Source organism: Hetaerina americana, unplaced genomic scaffold (genome assembly GCF_022747635.1).
Source record: "Hetaerina americana unplaced genomic scaffold, ioHetAmer1.1.p SCAF_3, whole genome shotgun sequence".
Lineage (NCBI taxonomy): Eukaryota > Metazoa > Arthropoda > Insecta > Odonata > Calopterygidae > Hetaerina > Hetaerina americana.
Genome location: NW_027286874.1, coordinates 19399467 through 19412430, shown reverse-complemented (window position 1 = coordinate 19412430; position 12964 = coordinate 19399467).

Below are 12964 nucleotides of genomic sequence, written 5' to 3'. Positions count from 1 at the left end.
GCAGATAATTCAACACTCAAAATATAATCAATTTATCAAATTAACTAGTTGTTGAAATATATAATAAGACTTATTGAGGGACAAACTGTAGAAGGACATAAAGTATTTATATAATAATAACTATTAATATAGTTTATAATTATTAAATGACCTAAAATGAATCAACAGTTGAGATAATAGTCGTGAAAAACAGATTAGTGCTCAATGACAAACATTTCACATTTTCACAGTTTATCTCGAATGGCAATTTATGTGGCCTGAGTCTCAATTTGGTAACGGGAGTTGGGGGAAAATGCCATAAAAACTAAATCTACAGAATAGAGTGCAATATGCAATTTTGTGGTAGTAGTTACGCGGAAAATGATTTAAGGTAAATGATCGAGTCAAACTTAAAGTTGAACTGACCGAGTCATCTATTTTAGAATTGAATTGATGTACCTCTTCATTCAATTCGTACGTCTTCAGGACATTACATTTCTTTATTTTGATGCATATTTATTTGTTTGATTCGTATAATATGAAGTTCTCCTCTATCATTCTTCCGCTTTAATTTTCCTACAACGATGTCATTTCTAAGCCATTGAGCCTCGATATGTTTCCGATCCTTTCCCCTCTCTACTTTTTCCTTCTCTGATGAGTCGGAGAACTTTCTCATAAGACATGCTATTAGACCATTTTACCTTTATAACTCATATGTAACACATTTACATTATAAATTTTCTCTTGTCTGTATTGTTGTTAATGCCGATGACTCTACTTCATCCAGTACGTTTCTCTTTATATAACTCTATATTTTTCAATGATGAGTTTCCTTATTTCCAGGCATATGTTTAGCACACTTTTTCTTCTAATCGCCGTGGTAAACCTGCGCTGCCAGATTATTTTGCTAACTCCATCCTCTACTGAGTCGGTACGGGAAAAAATATTGAATAGAAAGTAATATGAAATGGGAACTACAAAAAGTAGCAAATTAAGCTCTGCATACAAGGAAATCCGTCCTAACTCCTTACGTTGAAGGTTCTTCGTCTACCGATTTGGAAACACTGCTTCCCAAAAAAACAGAACTATTTTATTTCTTCTAATTACTTATCAATCATTTGAAATTTTTTCCCTATTAACTCGTCTACCGATAACCAATATCACTATTTTGTTTTTGTAAATGGCCACGGTGTTTTTCCATCACTAACTACGCCTTAAAAAACACCCTCCTCGTCCTTTTTACCTGTCACTACAACTATGTAATCGGAAAAATAAACAAATGTATTGAGCGAGAGTGCACATCCTTGCCGAACACCTTTCTTTTTTTTTAATTCTTCACTACTCAGATGTTATTTAATAACAGCCGCCTAGGGTGTGTCCCCAACTCGAACTGTGGATTACTTTTCTGTCGTCATAACACATTCATTTTCCTCCGAACAGGAATCAATCCATTCCGGGTTACATTGCCAACTTAACTTTAAATACATAATACAAATGAATCATCCGTTTAATTAGAGTCTTCTCAGCTGACTTATAATAAATGCCGACTTCGGGAGTTTTGTTTTTGGACAGCTCCTCAACCGCCTCGCCAACTACACTAATTTTTAATTTTGAGACTGCAGACCTAATTTATTCGATTGTTCTCATGTCGCATTTTTAAATTTTCACGGCACTGACAGGGTCCTTTTCCATTCATATATCCCCGTAGGTCTTTGGTTAAGTATGGCGTCCCTTGAGTTGAGTGTTACTTTAAATACCTATATTATTTCGTTTACCGCAGAAAGCTTCACTCTCTTGTCCTACCCTGCCGCACTCTACGAATCATTAACCCCAAACCTGAATTTCCCCTCACTAATCCACTACATAAGTAATTTTAGTTTCCTTTTTTTTAACTCTCTTTCCTTCTGTCATTTCTTTTGTGGGATTTAAAAATACCTTAAACCGTAATTCACAACTCCTCTTCCAGGATATCCAATCTTCCACAGTTTCAAGGAAACCGAACATTTTAGACTCCAAAGCTAATATGTTTATCAGTTTGGAATGATTGATCTCCCAGGTAGTTTATTTTTGACGATTAAAATGCAAAGTTAGTTTATCTAAGTAATATTTTACTCGAGAAAGTTCTAACAAGTCTATGAGTTATGAATGATTTCTTAATGAATTCAGAATACTGTTGACGAGCTTCAATATCAGGGAACATTTGCGTACAAAATAGAAGGATTTAATACAAAAAAATATGCCTCTAAATATCAGCAAGAGAACCTGAAAAAAGCCACTGTTCTTGCAGCCAGATGATAACAAGGAAGACTGAGTTGTACTGACTAATATATGAAAATGCACGAGCCAATTCGAAAAAGAAAATTTTCTTCTTTAACTGACCACAAATCTATGCTAAATGTGAATGCCGGAGACACACCTTTATTATCAAAGTGAATTGGAACCATTCCAGACCACCGAATTTCAAAATACTAATTAAATAAAATATTAGTATATAAATCAATAAACATCTTGATTTACTACGAATTCATTCCAATAGATAATATGCTCAAGTGCAACAGCTACCATGACAGAGCTATTAGTAGGCCAATTTTTCCAGTATCTGTCATTTTGTTACTCAAGGTTCAAATTTTATCGAAAATCATGTCTACATTTTAGACCCGATGGAATGTATTCTAAAAAGAGGGCACAACTTTCTACTATTAGGTGGGTACAATCCCTATGACCATTCAATATCAATCAGTAAAATAGCACCACCAACAAAAAATTATGCAGTTATTACTAAATGCTGCCTATCAATCACCCCCAAAAACCAATCTGGAACCCTAGTAAAAACAAATGTTTCGTAGTCAAATTATGGAAAATACTAACTATACCAAGGTATAGGAGGCGATTGAAACGAATTCGCTTGAAGTTATGAGAGCTATGTGTTCATCCGCGATGAGAACAAAATATGTTTCGCAGTCAGTTAATTCCGCCAAAAAGGTTTTCCTAACAGATAAAGCAGGAGTGGCAATACTCATCAAAGGAATTTGATTGCAAAATTGTAAACATCAGGCAGAGGGAGTTAATACGCGTGCTCTTTTGAGTCTCGTCGGCATCATTAGCATATGTTCCGATATCAGCATTATCATTCCCCTTTACAATATTATCATGTGCAATAATTCATTACCCAATGAGTAACTGAGCTACAGGAGTAAATGCGATGTTAATTAAGTCCATATCGGCGCCCGTAAATGGACTCGGTGAGGAGGTTTCTATCGGGGTCAATAGCAATCAATTCGCCCGAGCTGTGGCTTGCTTGCGAGTTCCGCAGAAGCGGCGTCATCTGCCAGCACAACACACATATCTGAGGCAGGAACGAAATTCCAACACTAATTTGAAACATCACAATGATTACGGCAAAAACCAGTAGTACATTATTGAATTTTTAAGAAAAAGTTAGCTTTCAATTAATATGCATTTTATTTGAGGCTGTAGTTATTGTTCTGATTATGCTTGTGTCCTGTAATAAGTCCCAATAAATACTCGAGGACAAAATATTTATTTATTTAATATTTAAGGACTATATTCGGACGATATTGAGACTTCTTCGAGATAACCCCATTAACATTACAATGAAGATAATTACAGCCATCTATACTTTAGGCATAGGAAAATCCACCTGGGCGGGAATAGAACTCGCCACCTCTGGATTTAGGCGAATAAGTTACCCCTGGGGACAGTAAGACAACTGTCACGATATTTTTTTTTTAATTTTACCGACCCAATGAGATTCTATAAGATCCCATAAGATCTCATAGATGGAACGGGTAGACTAAATACAACAAAAATTAAAAAAATTATTGACAAGGTAGAATATAAATAAGATGCAAATGGCAATATTAGTAATTGATTTTAATTATAATATCGGCGATTTCAATTGCTTTTTTAAAGTGATGAACATATCCAATTAATTAATTTTAATAACAAAAGCTAGAATTAAAATCAAGAATAGAATTTCTCGTTATACTCGAACAGATATCGAGTAAATTAACGAATAAAACCTCAAATAATCCAATAACTAACTATATGCTTATAATGCAATCCTCATCATAATTTTAGGATAAGATATTTTTTCTTTCCCTGACACGAGGAGAAAATTAAAATAATTGTGTTTACCGCCATTCTACAAGATATTTTCTACGCAAGCATTCATGTATTTTTTATTTAAGCACCCAGCAGTTCGCCCGCAAAAGGTCGTTTTTCAACTGCATGCATTCCAAGTGTCGCGCAAGTTTCCAGAGTAAAATTTAATTACTCCAACCTACACCGAAACGAAAAATGCTGAATTCCCTCGCCGAATAAATCTCTATCACCCCGACCACAGGCACCGCTGCTTCAGCGAGTTGTTTCCCCAAAAGAGGAGACTGATTGCCTACCTTGCAGCCGATCCCCCACCCTCGGTCCTCCGGGGCACGACCCCACTTCCAGCCCCCGCTACTTCCACTTTAAGGGCTCACTAACTTCCAAGGAGGCGGCAGTCGTCCGAATCGCCGGCAGGGAGCTTTGCGAGGAAAAGATTGGGGGTGGGGTGTGGCGCCGTGCGCTTGAGGGGTGTGGGGGAGAGTAGTAACCTCCCCCAACCCACTGTGTCCCCAGTCAACAACTCGACACGAGGAGCGTAATGGATCTCCGAGGTCGCGCGAATCGCCAGACAAGGGGACGTGACCACCCCGAGCGAAAAACACGCTGGGATCATGCTGCGACCGCTTGGCCGACAGTCTCCGTGAAAATCTCACGGTCTAAAAAAAAGGAATACTCGACAAACAAAAAATATTAATAACAAGGACATACTCCTTCTGACGTACATCCGCGAACGATCCCTGACGATAATTGAATCCCACGCAATGTGTAAAGAGGCGAGGGAGACGCACCATATGAAGGTAATGAGGGTGTGAGAAATGGGGAGTGTTGAGAAGAGTATATGACGTAACGATATGGGAAGGACGGGATCCGGGGTCAGTCGGAGTAGTGCGTCAAGTGAGCGAAAACGCTCCGGTTGTATCCTTAGAGGACCAGGGAAAGCCTTTTGCGAAGGCCACTCGTCGCCTAATTACCGGGTGACTTAATGCCAGCACCCCAATCCCCCAACACACACCGTTACATGCCTCTCTTGTGCCCTTCCCTCTCTTCTTTACTGACTGTTTTATCTCTCTTCCCCCTTTCCCTCTCATTCTCTCTCTCTCCCTCTCTAGGGTACGCCCTCTCCAGAGCAGACCCTCATACCATACCGTCTACATCAACCCCCTGGGTAGCATTATTCAAGGCCGCAGAAGATGAGGAGGACCAGTGCGTTGCGGCCATTTTCCCTTCTCCGGCCGCCATTTCACGCGCTCAAATGACGATGGGTGGATAGGGACTGAAGGCGGGTGAAGGATGGGGAGGCGGGTAAGGGTGTATGTATATGTGAGTGCATTTAGGGGGGGGGGTGAGTGAAGTAGCTTCCGTGTCCACACCGCGACCGGGAATAATTCAAGAGACCAGAGCGCACCGCACATTAATGCATAACGAGGACGTTGAGGAACGGCGGAGCCAGATTTCGGACCGAGGATGCAGGATGGAAGGGGGTGCAGTCGTGGAATCACAGTGGTCACCGTGAGGTCGCGGCCCGCCTCGCGGGGAATCCAGTCAGTGCCTGGATTCCAGCAGGTGAGGTTTTCGCTCGAGTTCGGTCTTCCGGAAGGAAAAGAATCTTTTCTTGGCCAGGTGAGGGGAAAAATTGAAAAAAAATGAATGCCAAACAAGAAACCTTGGGAGCGAAGTGTTGGATGCCGCAAAGTTCGCTTTCAACGCTCACTGAATCGTCGCAACGCGCATGTCCAATTAACAGAAGAATATGAAACGTGATAACACTGTACAAAGTAGCACGTAATTTGCACATGCACCATTCCTCAAGCGGTCACAACACTTGGTTAGCATAAGTGGTGATATTACGTGAGGATTAAGTTTACTGTCTGAAACCACGAACCTCAGACCATACGGGTTAGGTTTAAATCCTCATCCGTTCGCACCCTTTTGATGATAAAATCAGGTTCGCCTTAATAAATCTTGTACTTCGTCGCTGCATACTATTTCTTCACCTATTCCTTACTTACGGTTAGTAGGCCCATAGAAAGGAAGATCAACCTTTTGCGAATGAGCGCTAGAAATTCAAATGAGTAAATTTGCTTATTGATGGTGTTCAGGATATTATTGATAGGCAAAATGCACCCCCACGATATGGTATCTGTTAGTTTTAGGCTACAATACCGAGTTTAAAACAAATATCTCAAATATGGGGTGGCCAGGATAAGGCTAGGTTAGAAAAGACTTCAGAAAGATTGGAAAAGTAAAAATTTTGAATGAATAGTTCTTCATTAGGGAAATCCTTAAATGGGTCGGACCCGAGCGGAATGACGGGTTTCATATTTTAGAAACATTGTTACTAAGCGCCATTATACGGTTGAAACCCACTTTGAAATCCACCTATACCTTTTGGGAAAACTCTACCACCCGAGGGCAATGCTGGGCTAGAGATCTTTCACCACCAGTAACCTCATTTAAGTCAACAGTTCCAGCATCAGGTACTCAGAATTTTGGTTTCAATTAACTTAAGTCCCCAGAGCGGTCGTGGGAAATGATATGCCTCCGTATAATTGCGCATAAACTCCATACATTTCCCTGGTTCTCTTTTGTCCCCCGCCGTGCGAGAGACAAAAACAACCAATTTAGTGGCCGAGGTTTAAGGTTTGCTGGGGACGCAATCGAACGACGGAAAGTATAAATCACTCCAGCCTGCGGCCCCGTGGATGAATTTCCCTTCTCCGCTCAAGTGCGGAAGCGAAGTACGCGCCGGGTGGGCGAAGGAAGGATAAGGGGATTTGAAAGGCATAAGAGGGAATGCGACAGTAAAGAGAGAGGGAGGGAGTTATGCCATGTAAAGGGGATAGAAGGGTTTGGAGTGGGGTCGAAAAGGAGGATTACGGGGGGAGAGGAGGTGAGGGGGTGAGCGAGGGCGGGATAAGCTTCTGAAGAGCATATTAGTGTTCCCGAAGCGGAGATCGGAGTGCAGCGCGTGTTTTCTGAAGGAGAGTCAAAGGGTAGGAGGAGGGATTCGAGGGGGGAGAGGGCAGAAGAACGTGAGGAGGCGGAGGTTGAGGAAGATGGAGAGTCAATGGAGGTGTAGGAGACGGGGGTGGGCGAACAGGAAGGAGAGCGGTATTCCACATCCCGCCTGCGTCCTGGGAGGACGCTGGGGGTCATGGAACACGAGAAAGGCATCTCGGGAGGCCACGACCGGGTAGGAGGGAGCCTTACCCCTCCCAAGCTTCTCATACACCCGATGGGCAGGTTTTTTCTCGCCGAAATGTAAGTGGAATTCAAAATATGTAGCTGAAAATCGATGATGATGTAATCCGCCCTGCGCTCCCATTGGATATTCAACAGCTCGAAGATGACTGAGATTGAGGTTAACTACTAATTTTCGTTCCGATTTAACAACCAGAGGCAAGATATTTAAGGGCGAGTCGGATCAAACCTCCGAGATACGTCAACGCCAGTTAATAAGTTCGCGCATATCTTGTAGGCGTCAGGGATTTTTTCTGATTGATTGAAAAATAATGGCCATTAAGTGTAAGAATTGATCCAATTGGAACTGACACCCAGACAGGCGGGGGGACGAACATCAGTGAAGGAAAAAGTATAACTTTATTCACCAATTTTTACTCGTGGTTATTCTCAATTCGATGCCAATAATCATTAATGCACTAAATATTTTCATCTTTGGTCAGAAAATATGGGCAGTATTTTAATATCTTACGGCTATCTTCTTCCCAGCGGACTTCAAATGTATTTAATCAGAGCAGTTGAGCATGCATTGAAATGCTGATCATTAGGAGAAAAAGAAAGTCACACAAGAGCAATATGCAACCTAGGTTGGGTATTAAAAAGGCGAGTACATTAGACACTTTACCATCTATTCGTTCATTAAACATACACTTGTTCCGTAGTTTTTAAGGCATTTCTTCCACTCAGTCCATTCAACAGTGTTTTCAAGCATTTCCAGGAAAGAAACTTTGATTCCTTTACTATATCCTAGTTATCGCAAAAAACATCTCATGAAGAATTTTTCGAGACAGTTGTATTGCATCAAAAGAATACCTTCCTAAATAATTAAATAAGCATTTATTTTAGTATTTTAAACTATTAAATATCAAAGTTTAGAAACATAATTGATTTAGTCATCTGAAAAACTTAAGGCTTCATGCTCAACAAAATTCCACCTTTTAGTGCAAAAAATAGATTCATTACGGCAGTCGTAATTAATTAACAATTGACAAAAAAATGTAAATAATTCGATTTAAAATGATTCTGAAACTGCAAAGAGGCTAAACATTCAATCAATGGTTTGACAAATTACTAATCTATCATTTAAAACACCTAAAATAAGAAGTTACATATTCAAAAGGATAAAAAATACCGAGTGTCAAGCTTGATAAGCTCGACTAGCTTGACTTGCAGACTGTTTTGCAATTTCGATGTGGATGAAGTGGTTTCGTAATTTAAAGGAAGTTCTAGGGAAGGAAAAGGTAGTGGGAGTGGGTAATGTCTGCCACAATTGCGTTAAGTTACAGGTGACAGAACGGTGGGAGACTTCCAGGAATTCCAACGCAAAACTCATCAACCGTTAGAAACTTCTTGATAGGTGTAAAGGTAGGGTTTATCTACATTTTGCCTGGGAGACGTAGGTGACGTACTCTGGTGGAGGTGCGATGGCCTTACCAAGATAAGGTGCTAATCAAAGGGGAATTCTAACAGCCAATGACAAATTTAAAAGATAGGCAATTTAGAAAAGAGTTTTAAGAAATCAGATGGATCGTATATAATAATGCAAAAATCCATAAAATATTATACTATGTAAAATAGAATAAAGTTCGATAATAGAGTGTGAGTATGTATATATATATATACATACTCACACACTATTATCGAACTTTATTCTATTTTACATAGAATAGTATTTTATGGATTTTTGCACTATTATTTTCGATCCATCTGATTTCTTAAAATTCTTTTCCTTGAAATTGCTTGTCCGTGCATGCAATCAACAATGTCCGCGACAATCGTTCATCCCGCCAAATGTGAAGAGCGTTTTGTCATACGATTCTTTTATGCAAAATGATTGTCAGCTGCTTAAATTTATCGGGAGTTATGCCTAGTTTATGGACTTACAGTGATGAGTGAAGGAAAAGTTAAACAATGGTGCCGTGATTTTAAAAATGGACGAACTCAACTGAACTTGTCCATGACTCAGAGCGAAGTGGCAGGCCCAGTATTCTGACCGATGAAATTGATTTGCAAGTGGAACAAAAACTGCGATATGATCATCGATTGGCATATAATGGCCTGGCTGAACAATTTCCTCAACTTGGACGCACTACTGTCTACAATATTATCACGGAAAACTTCGGACACCACAAATTGTGTGCAAGGTGGATATCGAAAATGCTCACGCACCCCCACAAAGAGCAAAGAAGGTCCAGTGGACGAGAGTTTTTGGGCCGTTACCAACAAGATGGAGATGACTTGTTTTTTCGCATTATTACCGGAGACGAGACGTGGATATCCTACATCAATCCAAAAACAAAACAACTATCGATGCAGAGGCGACACTCATATTCACCAAACCGAAGATGTTTAAGCAAACTCAGTATAAAAGTCAAAAATTGATGGCTACCGTTTTTTTTGGGACATAAGCGGTGTTCTTTTAGTGGATTTCATGGAACGTGTGAAAACAATAACAGCTAATGCGTACTGTGAAACGCTCAACAAACTGAGACGTAAGATCCTAAACAAACGACGCGGGGAATCGTCATCTGGCGCCATTCTCCTCCACGATAATGCGCATACTCACACTGCTGCCAAAACCAATAAGAGAATGTAAGATTTTCGTTGGGAAGTCTTTGACCACCCATCGTACAGACCTGATCTTGCACCTAGCGACTACTTCCTCTTCTTGAACTTGAAACAATGGCTCGGTGGACAACGTTTCCAAGCCGAAAAGGAACTCAAGAACGGCGTTGTTAATTGGTCCAACTCTCAGGCGGCGAGCTTCTATACAAAGTGGTTAAAGAGACTGGTTCAGCGGTACGAAAAATTCAGAAGTGAACGGCAATTATGTAGACCTGTTAACAAATTACCGAAACATAAATACAGAGAATGAACACTTACGAGAATGATTGGCGTTTCGGCGGTCCAATCGTCATCATCTTCTGTTACATTAAGTTATTACCAGATTTTATACACATAGTATTTGTGTCGACGCTATACAGCGTTAGTTTTCAGAAAATAGGTTTTATGTATGTGCGTACGCGTTCGCGTGCTATTCGAATAGCCAGTTGAATTTATTTAGTAAGAGCTTTCCTGAATCATATAATTAAAAACGCTTCATGTAACTAATGAACGAAAGTATGACGACCGAGTATGCAAGAAAGAATTATATTATTTCAAATTAATATTCGAAAAAATAAATATTAAAGAAACAGGAGTTCTAAAAAACTACATTTGTAGCAGTGGCGGTTTTATAATCTCATTATTATTAATGCAGGCAAATTGGAAGGGAATGGGGGCACGTTGGGTTGCGTACACATAAGGGGCCTCCAAATCTATACTGCTTATTTCCATTCGTTTTCATAAGTTTCGATTATTTTAAGTGCCTCAAATTACTACGTAACGTGTAAATCAACACATAACTTCTCAATCATTTATTTTTACTTCACTCTTGTCACCTAAATCCGTAAATTCAAGCCAGATCAATTATTTAACTGAATTAAAACATTAAGCAAGCAAGACGCGATCATGATTCAAGGAACAGATTTCAACACAATTTCACGGAAATGCAAAATCAAATGCATAGTCATGTTTATCTAATTTTAGGAGTTATTTTTGAAATTCTATTCTCCACTATATTAACTATTAACTATATTGTTTAGGCATAAGAATGATACCGAAATAACCATAAATATTTCCGTAAAATTGACTCATGTTTTCGATGACTAAGTCAAATTATGAATAGTTCATACGAATAAAGCAACAGAAATCATTATATTTTTCGAAGTTTTCTTCTCCACAACTTCTTATTCTTATGATTCGCTGTCCAAGATGTCGTCAGCGTCTGACATACACAACAAGTGAGTAAATTACCAAAATTATAAATCCTACCTTAACGCGAAGATATTTCTTAGCTTCAAATGCAGAGTTTTCATCAATTGCATGTTCTCCTTGGCCACAATTGTTCCCGTCGTTTTAGTCACAAATAATCATAGTGGATTCATTGCTGAAAATTAAATGGATTTTTTTGGCTTGGATATGGTTGGGAAATATTTAAAAGTCAATTATTTCCATGACATGCAGTAAAACTTCTACGTTTTAATTGTACCGAAGAGTTTTAAAAATCAAAATGTAAAATGTTTAATATATTCTCAATTTACATATGTTTATAATTATATTTAATTAAGGTAATAATTACATTAAAATATTAATTCAAAACAAAATATTCCTAATTTAAGAATTAAAATTTAATTTTTACTCATTTTTAGCATGTAAGATATTACACTGCTGAGTGATGCACTCCAACCAGTGAAAAATGGCAAAATCAGGGTTCGGAGGGAGCGACCAGCAAATGCTCCATCCTCTACCTGTGCACTTCTACTCAACAGTTTCATGATTAAACATGTTTATCTCTTCCTTTAATGGCACCAAAATGACTACACGACATGAAAACACACAGATACAATAAAATGAGATGCAATGCTTTGGCGACAGTATAACGCCCAATCCTTAGAGAAGATATCTATGAAGATATTTTATGCACATTTTATTTTACGATATAAAGGCCGCAGTTAGTGCCAGGGAACATGAGAATATCTGTACATCCATAATTCCTCTAGCTTCCTCATAGAGCAGAGCTTCCTTCCTTGGCGGAGACCAAGTGTTCCAATTCATATTCGCGCTCAGATTCTATGGCAACATTTTTCATGAGAGGACGCAAATGGAGCGGTATAACTTGAAGTGTTTTTTCAATGGAAAACATAAACAGTAATGTTTGCCGTAGTGGCCATTGCGTTTAGTTCATGGGTATTATAGATATTTTAGATTATTGGTTCATAGAACCCCATCAAAGAAAAGACAGTGCAATCTAAATTTACACGAACTCATCCTGATAATTCTAATCGTGTCTATAAGTCCTTTTTTAGAAAAACATCGCCTCATGAAACTAACCCTCCCTCGGTATAGCTCATTAACTCGAGCGGAAACAATGGAATGAAAGTAGAATCCACAGATGCATCGAAGATGCGGTTGTAACGGTTTAATGAATTATATCGACGTTTCCCTGTTCAGGCTGCAACGAAAACAGCGCACTCACTTGTGGCAACCTCGCAGGAAGGGCGAAAGGCGTGTTCGCGGATACACGGTCCCCATGCTGGGCATTATTCATCGGCTTGCGTTTTATTCCCATGGCTCTAAAACTCTTGGAAACTAAATATTCATGCGTAAAATCTCGCAACTTCAAGTGGTACGTGATCCACACGCTTTCATATTTTATGCTCCCATGTGTAAACACGGCTCCGCCGCGGGAAATCCTTATCCATACTCTTACCGATACATATTCAAATGGGCAGCCAAATGGAGGCATATCGTGCTCAACACCCCAGTTCATTACTCACCAAGTTGTTCTCCAAATTTATCAGAGGCAAAGGCATTCATTGAAACTCATAGGATGACGTGAAGGTGTACCATCCTCTTGATTCTAGTTGATCACAGAAGTGAAAAAATTTTATAAAAATATTGCGATACCGTATCAATTTATTTATAAATTTACATTGCACACTTACGTAAGAACTCTAGTAAGAATATCTGTCTCTCAGCCATTGATTCCGATTCATTTGACAAATCACAAGAACGTACC